Source organism: Tachypleus tridentatus, chromosome 13, assembly GCF_004210375.1.
Source record: "Tachypleus tridentatus isolate NWPU-2018 chromosome 13, ASM421037v1, whole genome shotgun sequence".
NCBI classification, from domain to species: Eukaryota; Metazoa; Arthropoda; class Merostomata; order Xiphosura; family Limulidae; genus Tachypleus; species Tachypleus tridentatus.
Window position 1 is genome coordinate 77,244,773 of NC_134837.1, and position 10,333 is coordinate 77,255,105.

Genomic DNA, 10,333 nt, shown 5'->3' on the forward strand with positions numbered 1-10,333 from the left:
TACAGTAAAACCTGTCTAAGCAGGAAACTGCAGAGGGAGGAAACCTGTACAAGCCGGAAATATCAAAATTTTTCAGTATTATCTTAAGATTTCTCTCATAAAAGGTTCTCTATATGGCGAAAGCTGCGTAACTATCTTTCACCTACCTCATCTACAAGTTGGATTAGAACCTGAATAAGGAGGAAAATGTTTTTGATTATATATTAATTTCTTATTTAATTAATAATTTCTTTAAATATTAATAAATTCTTCTTTAATTAATAATTTATTTAAGTATTTATAAATTCTTTTTTAATTAATAATTTCTTTAAAATTAATAAGTTCTTCTTTAATTAATAAGTTCTTCTTTAATTAATAATCTCTTTAAATATTAATAAGTTCTTCTTAAATTAATAATTTCTTGAAAATTAATAAGTTCTTCTTTAATTAATAATTTCTTTAAAATTAATAAGTTCTTCTTTAATTAATAATCTCTTTAAATATTAATAAGTTCTTCTTTAATTAATAATTTCTTGAAATATTAATCTTCTTTAATTAATAATTTCTTGAAATATTAATCTTCTTTAATTAATAATTTCTTGAAATATTAATAAATTCTCGGACATTTTGTTACAGTAGTATTGGTTAAATATATTCTGTTCTTTTTTCTGCTGTCATTATTTCGGAGGTTGCTATTGGAAAGAACTACAGTGAAACCTCTCTAAAGTAGCCACCTTCGGGACTGATACAAACTGGCCTGATTAGAGAGGTTCCACTGTATTGCCTGTACTTTTGGTCGCATTTACTGACCGAAAACTAGAGAAATTTTAGGTAATAGGTAACAGTAAAAATCTACACTTTTTCAAAAATTTAAGGAAGAATCAACTTCCTGTGGAATGGAAAGCGAATAATAAAGCGTGGATGACAAGTGTTATATTGGGTGAATTTTTGAGCAAACTAAGCAAAAGAATGGAACAATAAAATAGGAATATTCCACTTTTCCTAGATAATGCAACTTGTCACCCAAAAGTTTAACTTTCAAATGTTCGTTTAGTCTTTCTACCTCCATGTATAACATCAATTCTACAACCACTAGATAATGGAATTATATAGCGTATAAAACTGAAATACAGAAAATTGATGCTTCAGCATATTATTGCAAACATGGATGACTGTAAGAGAGCATCTGAAATGACCATGAAAATGGACGTGTTAGATACAATTACATTTTTAAGTCATTCAATCAAATGTGCAAAAGATGAATACATAATAAAGCGCTTTCGAAACTGTGGATTTATTATTGATAATGGAGGATATTGTGGAGAAGTTGTTTGTTTAGACGATTCTAGTGAAATCCAAACTCTGATTGAGAAGACTGACGCAGATGATTCTGTGAACGCGGAAGGTTTTATTGAACATTAACAATAATGTTTTAACAGAAACTGATGAAATCTATAATAGAATCACAAGATGATAACAGTGTGAGAGATTCAGAAGATGAACAAAATGGAAAAGACAGTGAGGAAATAAAAATTCCTACTTCTTCACAAGTGTTAAGTTATATTAACACTATCAAATTGTATGAAAAAATGAAGGGGAAAATGAACTTCATAAAAAGTCGTAGAATTGGCGTTCTCTTTTAACCACATGAGAAAACTCATTGAAAAACGAAACAGTTGAAATTGGACACTTTCTTCAAATAAATTTCATTAAGATTCTGTGTACTTATTTATATTTTGAATGTCTATTTTTGTTCTTATTCTAATAAATATAGCATAAACTGTATAATAACTTTATTTACAAACGTCTTACTTCTCTTGAGTCAAGAAAGTATAACGTTTTGCTCAAAAATTATGTATAATTAAGGAAATACATTTTCACTGTGTCTAAACTGGAAAACCTGCTTAAGCCAGAAATTTTACTCGGTCCCGTGGGATTCCGCCTTAGACAGGTTTTACTGTAATTCAAACAAAATTTCAAGTTTGTGACACCCGGGGACCCACATAAACTATAGTTGCAACTCCGTAAACGACCATATATGAACAGGACCGACCTACAATATTTGGGGCTTCTTACGAACTACAACTAAGAGTTCCCACACCTCTACGCCCCTATTACGATATTACACAAACTGATTAAATATATAGTTTTATTTTATACATTTTATGATTTAATGTGTTCTTTAAATCAAGTAATATTAGTAGAGCAGGCCTTTGGGGATGGAGAAATATCCTTTTCTTATGGTCTTCATAGGCCTACATAGGCCTCTAATAAAGGTAATATGGTAAATAATAGTACTAAAATATTAATTTAACTGGATATTTAGCGACTGTTTTTATACTGTGTTGATATAAGATCAATAGTTACTTATTTATTATGAATTCGTACTCTATATAGTGATGTATTTGAGCACTTTATATATAAGTTATAATTATTTTGTTTACTTGGTTTGAGACTATTACAAAATTTTTGGTTTTTTCGTGTCCACCGGGGAAATCGAACCCGGAATTTTGGCATTGTAAGTCTATAAACTTACTATTGTTCCGCCGAGTGATCTTATAGTTGGAAGAAAAGAAAATGTTAGGCCTCTTCTCTAGAACATTCTCAATTCTTATAATGTATTAAGCTTTCATTGTTCACGAGATTCAACATACAAAAACAAATCCAGAAATAATTATTTTTTCAGATATTAGGTTTTATATGAATAAATCGCAGAAATGTACGTATTAATTAATAATGTTGAGTGAATGTAATCAGTTTTTACACGTTCCCACGTATTTTAGAGGTAAAATAAAAAAGTTGTAAAGGCAATACAAATCTTGATATTTTGAAACTTATATATATCTAGTTAGCTATCGAACTATGTTGTGATATATACCGTATACGTTACAATTTTACAACCTCTAGCGAATATAATATAAAAATATCTATAAGAAGTAGGAAAGTGAAAATTAAGTTCAATCACTATTTCCTAAGCCTATAAACACAGACGTTTCTAAATCGTTATCCTTTATTACGTTTATTTGTTTATTTTTTAATTTCGCGCAAACATTCACGAAGGCTATATGAGGTATTTGTTCCTAATTTAGCAACGTAAGACTAGAGGAAAGGGAACTAGTCATCACTACCCACTGCCAACTCTTGATCTACTCTTTTACCAACAAATAGTGGGATTGACCGTAACATTATTACACTGTCACGGCTGAAAGGGCGAGCAAGTTTGGTATGTTGACATTTGAACCTACTACCCTAAGATTATAAGTCGAGTGTCTTAACCACCAGATTAAGCCACGCCCGCGTGTTCGCTAATGAGAATTCGAGCTCGCGACCACCATTATTATGGATATTCAGTCAGATATGGCTTTGGCTTAGTGTTTATCTTCCACGTTAGTCTAAAGTCATATGTGACTCCTAGAAATTTGGTTCTGTCGACACAAACGTGCGTGTAAATGTTAAATAGGTATCTCACACATCCCTACTGGAATAATTAAAATAACAGTGTAATGTTAATCATGAGCAACTTAATCATTGAGTGATGTCGAGAAACCCACTTGTTGAGAAATTTATATGCAAAAACGGCTCGTTTGGGTTGAGAAAATATTTTACATAGAAGAGCGAACAACGTTTCGACCTTTTTCGGTCATGGTCAGGTTCACAAAGAAAGAGGTAACTGACCGGAAGCTGACCACATCTATATTGGAGAAACAAGTAGAAAAATGGAAACCAGATTCAAAGAACATAAAAAGTCACCTTCACACGTTTTCGAACACTGCAAGTCAAATAAACACAACATAACCATGGAAAACACTCAAATACTAAATAAAGAAACAAACATAAACAAACGCAAAATTAAAGAAGCCTTACTTATACAACAACTTAAACCCAAAATAAACCAATATAAAGGAACGCCTTTATACCTATATTAATATAATAAAATAAATAAAATTATATATTCAAACATCTAATACCGCCCTCTACATTTCGACACACAGTTACACAACCCCTTTCAAACATGTGGTCAGCTTCCGGTCAGTTACCTCTTTCTTTGTGAACTTGACGATGACCGAAGAAGGTCGAAACGTTGTTCGCTCTTCTACGTAAAATATTTTCTCAACCAAAACGAGCCGTTTTTGCATATAAATTTCTCAACTTAATCATTGTTTATTGGGTTAAAAGAACTAAGCGTTGATATCCTTTGGCGTGATTTTAGATTATTTTAAAACTAACTGGAGTACCCGTCCTCTGGAGGGAAGTTATGTAAGTTCATGATTAATGAAAGATTATACTAGGACATGAAAAGTTGATTTCCTTATATGTTTTTTTCTAAAACAAACACCCATGAAATTCGCAAAACACAAAATTCAAAACTGAAAATTTGTATGTATCATTTCTTAAGCTCATAAAACATTCATAGCAAATTTGGCGAAGATTCGTCAACAAAGGTCAAAATATTGGTAAAAAAAAAACGCAAAACGTCCTTAAAACCCGCAAAACTGAAAATTTCTGTTTATCTATTCACGGATCCGATGAACCTCCAAAGTAAATTTGTTGAAGATCCATTTACAGGAGATGAGATAGTGATAAAACAAACACACGTAAAAACGCCCATAAAAACTTCAAAATGTAAGACTGAAATTCTGTATCTATCTCTCATGGACTGAATGAACATCCATACCAAATTTGTTGAAGATCCATTCAGAACCTGCTAAACAGTTACGTGGACATATAACATGCAACAGACAGTACTTTTATATTTATATAGATTTCACTTAAATTAACTGAATGATGTAAGCCATTCGAACACCTTTTCTAAATTCGTTATTTTACTCATAAAGTACGTCTACTCCATGTATACTCCTCTTATACCTTTATAAGACTCTTCGTGACGAAGAAATTGTTTGTTTCTTTGAATTTCGCGCAAAGCTACTCGAGGGCTATCTGCGCTAGCCGTCCCTAATTTTGCAGTGTAAGACTAGAGGGAAGGCAGCTAGTCATCCCAACCCACCGCCATCTCTTGGGCTACCCCTTTACCAACGAATAGTGGGATTGATCATCACATTATAACACCCCCACAGCTGAAAGGGCGAACATGTTTGGTGCGACGGGAATTCGAACCCACGACCCTCAGATTACGAGTCGAACGCCTTAACCCACCTGGCCATGCCGGGCTCGTGACGTAGAAATAAAAGGGTACATTATATTACACTCATCGTAACCAAGCTATACATTAATATTTAAATACGGAAAAGTATAAGCTTCATCGTGGCATCAGGTTATAACCAAGTGAACTTTATTATTTTAGGAAGTTAATTAATTAAATATACTTCAAATTATTCAGGAAAAATTGTTGAGAATTATGAGTAATTTTGAATATAAGGAACTGTAAAATTGCGTTTTTCCGGCTGAAGAATTAGTTTTCTTTCTAAATAAACCAGGACACTAAACGTTCAGTTGTGCATATCCTCTAATACTTCTTGCAATTAGCTAATAGATTTAGATATTTAAGTTTGATGGATTACCTTTCTTGTTCATCAAAACCTTCGTGATAGCCAAAAGATTTCAGAGATAAAATATAGCAAACTAGTGAAAATATGTTTCGGTTAAAGACACGAAAATTATATACAAAGTAAGGTGTAACTTGTTATTCGTGTATTCTAAAGATTTGTTGTAATATCTTATTACGCTTGTGGAATACCATATTCTGTTATTCATCTTCTTACTACATTCAACGTCATTTATGAAAGAGCAAATTCAATAGTTGGATCGCATTTGTAAGTAAAATGTTAATTGATATATATATATATATATATGATGCATGATTTATTTTTACCGCTTCGACGAGAAGGAAAGGTCCGGCATGGCCAAGTGGTTAAGACACTCGAATCGTAACTCGAGTCGCGGGTTCGAATTCCTATCACACCAACCATGCTTGCCCTTTCAGCTGTGGGGGCGTTATATTATGACGGTCAATCCCGCAAACCAGAAGGAAAAGTATTTCTTTTAAGATAATGTACTAGCATTTTTTAAGAGCATGGCTACCAGGTTCATCAACGCAGCTGTTTTATTAACACTCCACATTACCAATAATTTATTAATTTCATGTTTTCTTGTTGTTTCTGCGGTGGCGAGGGGGAGCTATATGATAACATTGGTAAAGATTTAATGGGTGGATTAATTATAATTACATGAGCTAAATTTCCATATATGATTTCCACGTCCACTTACAATAATTAACAATCACTATTCTAAACGTTTACCATTTTAATTTGTGGTTCAAAGAAACTGACAATTTGATTTACTCAGTGCAAGAACACTTCCAGTTGATGAACTGTTTATTGTTTGAAACCGCTTTAGCTTGTCTTTATTAGAGTGATACATCTGCGCAAGAATCAAATTAACTTATTTCACATGAACATTAGTTTAAAAGGGTTTTTGTATGTCGAATAACAAACATTTTAACGTTCATAACTTCAACTTGAATACACTGGATACACATACAAAGTTAGAACACGCGTGTGTACACCCACAGAAATAAATGAAAACTATAGAATAACATGAACATCATGGGCGTCACCTATTAAAAATAACTTTAATGTGTTACAAATTATTATTCTTTTGGAGAATGAATAATAAATGTTTATTTTCTGTATGTACTGTAAGTCAACCCAGTTAAACACTAAAATAGTGTAAGACATGAAATGTAAGGTTTTGTGACGTTCACACACAATATGCGTTATTTAAAAGCGTGTATCACGAGACCATTTGTAACCAATGATAAACCATGTCAAATAAACAGCTTAAAAAGATATAACAATGTGGTTTACCGTTGTGGTGATTAAATGAAATGTCATTGGGCATCACATTTATTTACTAAGTTTTCATAGCTGGTAATTATAAATTTCAGATTTATCTCCTTAGGAATTAGTTTAAAATATTTACTAGTAATAACATTTAAAAAATACTTTAATTTCGAAAGTTGGTCTTTAGTTTATCAGTATCGCGGGATCATATTTTAAATAACTACACCATTAATCTTGTATAACTTTTATTTTTTCAATGCTTCGTGTTTTTAAGGCTGTTATAACGTGTGAATCGTTATAAGCGCATGCATCCAATAAGATAAATACATAGATGTGACACAATAGTTTAAAATGAATGTATAACAGAATATATTTTAGTGGCTAATATTCAGACATTCTTTTTTTTTCTTATTCATATTTGTTAATGCGTCAACCCTCTGATTTTATTGATATGTTGTTCAGGTTTTATACACAGCATTAAGTTAAACAAAAGTTTGATTTTTCTCTGTTTTTGAATTTCGCGCAAAGTTAGACGAGTGCTACCTATGATAGCCATCCATAATTTAGCAGGGAGAGACTAGACGGAAGACAATTATTCATCGCCACTAACCACCAACTCTTGGGCTACTCTTTTACCAACAAATGATATGATTGACCGTCACATTATAACTCCATTACGGTTAAAATCACGAAAGTGTTTGGTGAAACGGTGATTCGAACCCATGACCTTTAGACTGCACTTCGAGCGCTGTAACCACCTGGCCATGATGGGGTGTATATATATATATCTTTAGCAACAGTGTTTTTCTAAAATTAATACACATGTGTGAGGCTTTGTTATCGAGTGTGAACAAACACTCTTTCTTTTCTTGTTTATTGGCCAAGTAAGGTTTTTATAGCTGATATTCTAAGCTATAACGTTAATGCTCTTGCAACAAATTACAAAAATATTGCAATTATACAGGCATATACTTATCTTTGTTGAATGCAACTGGAGTTTATTATGAGACATTTTTTCGAAAGTAAATGAAATCACGACCTATGTCTCCAGAATGTAAAATTATTACCTCAATATTTCGCTATTACAGCTTCATCAGAAGCTATCGATATCATACAAGTTTTCTAATCGGGCTTTCTGGAAACATACGTCGTGATTTTATTTACGTTTATAAAGGTATGTGACTTATATATTTGTTTGTCGTGTTTTGGCCACTTATTTCCGTAAGTCACAAGTTGTAAAATTTATTTCTTCTCTTTGGAAGAAGGAAAACAGGGAAATAAAACTGTATATGAATAACAAAAATGAAGTCGTACATAAATATCCATGAATGTTAATAGCAAATAATCGACTTATTGTATTTTAAGACCTTCATACTTAAATTATAAATATCCATTTTCTTTAGATTGCAGCTAAGTTCTAGTTGATTTAATAAGTTGTGTTACTGATTCAGATTTCTTCAGTTAAAGTTGAACAATTAGTTTGCTCTCAAGTCTGCTTTTGTGAAAGGATTTCTTAGATTAATATCCTGAACTTAAACTGAATATATATTGGCTATACACGAGCAATGAATTAACGAGCTCGACTATAGTAACTATATTAGCTTACCTCTAGAAGAGATCTAGAAGAGGAAACTTGTTGCTGTACTGAACTAGAATCTGAGTTTCAAGATGATCAGGAGACAAGGTCCGAACTGGAGTTCTTCAAGTTGCCAGCTGTCTCCAAGCCTCAGCGCGCTGAAGCCTTTGAAGGATGGTTGAACTGTACGTAGGCGGGAAGATTGATCACGATTGGCTAGAACTGTGAGAAGTTTAATAACCAACTTTCTATAGTCACGTGATATTTCTGAACTTCTTTATTGGCTAGCCACCACGAAAATCGAGTTCTCAAGATTAAGATTGAATATGTCCACTCTCAAACGTCAAATTTATACATCTAGAAAAGAAGGAGAGACTTGCTGGTGTTTGGGAGAAGAACTATGTTTTGGAACATTTCACAACATGATTTGTTTTACTTAAAATTAATCCGATAAATTTACATTTTTGATTGATAAACTTACAATAGATGCTACTTATTTCTTTGCCAATAGATGACTCTGCTGTGAAGCTAGACTGTGGGGTTAATTTGTTTAGTTTAGACTTACATCTTGTTTTGTTTGAAATCTGGACTATTTTACTGGAAAGTTTAAAGGTATATAAATAATACGTTTGAAACACATATTTTAAACCACAAAATGCGAAAAATTTTCTACATGGCGTAAAATAAAAACTTGTTTTGTTCAAATATGTGTTTATTTAAGATATTTTATTGGTGGACTCTTAGATAACTCATACTAATGCACACAGAATTGATAATAAGTTATTATAATCAACAGTTTTATTTATAAAAAGCTCAAGTCTATCTTCGAAATTAATTTCTGATATGAAAAGCTTAAGAAATATAAAATAATATATCTTTAAGAAAGAACATTAGGCGCTTAAGTTGAAGTGCTGTCTGACAGTGTCATTAATAAAGCATACTAATATTTTACGTTAACAACGGCATTTTGGGACTTATCAAATTATGTACAATAATTAAAAGATAGTTAAGTTAATAAAACAATCTACCCTCTTTGACATAAAAGAAGGGTAACTAAGAGTGTAAAGCGGGTAAAAGCTTAAGCCTTTTTTTAGTTAAATTTTACTAAAAGTTAATAAGTCTTGCTCCATATTTATTTTACATAGAATGAACAAATAAACATGTATGAAGAACAATAAACAATATAAAGTTGAAATGATTCTGGCTGCTATAATTAAATATATATTTACACACACTATTTTAAAGTATGAAACGAGTTATTTATTCGGTTAACATTTATCGAGACAAATCAACATTTACGTTATTTTCGTCACATAACCGAGTGAGAGCGTAATCTATTAGCAACTGAAGAGTGAGGGCGTTGTAAAGCTTATCTGTGACATATTTCTGAAAGTATTTAATATTTTATATTTTAATTTGTAATGATATGGGCTAAACAACACAATAATGAGTATATTTAGTAATTTTGGTAAATAAAAGCAACAAGGTAAAGTTTTAACTTAGAGTTTTGTGAGTTAAATTTGACTACTATGTTAACCTAGGCTTAGTAAATGTAACGTTGCTTTAGGTTTAAATATATTTCAACTTGTTGGTAAATCGTAAAACAGGATATATATATATACATTTTTTTATTAAATAAATACATCCGGTAAACTATTTTATTCTCTTTAGATTTTTTAAATTGAACTTATCCTTTATAAATTATAGATAAAGAGAGATCATAAATCAGGCTAAATACACTTTATTATTAACGTTACGAATATTGTTAGTTCTACCAAATTGCCCCCCGCTAGTACAGCGATATGTCTCCGGATTTACAACGCTAAAATAAGGTATTCGATTCCCCTTGGTGCGCTCAGCAGATAGCCCAATGTGGCTATACTATAAAAAAACAAACAAACATCGAACAAATTATTAAGTTCTGTATAATTAAAAATGCATTCTTAGTATGGAAACAACATAGTGTTAAACAATAATG

At 31.6% G+C, this 10,333-nt stretch overlaps 1 protein-coding gene across 1 annotated transcript in view; it reads right to left on the reverse strand.

The window, feature by feature from the left end:
* Nucleotides 1–8,678, reverse strand: part of LOC143238936 (uncharacterized) — a 32,667-nt gene extending 23,989 nt beyond the window's left edge. Inside the window, exon 1 of the mRNA XM_076479592.1 lies at nucleotides 8,386–8,678. The gene's annotated coding sequence lies outside the window, so the exon portion shown is untranslated. The remainder of the gene's footprint in view (nucleotides 1–8,385) is intronic.
* Nucleotides 8,679–10,333: the final 1,655 nt, after the last annotated feature.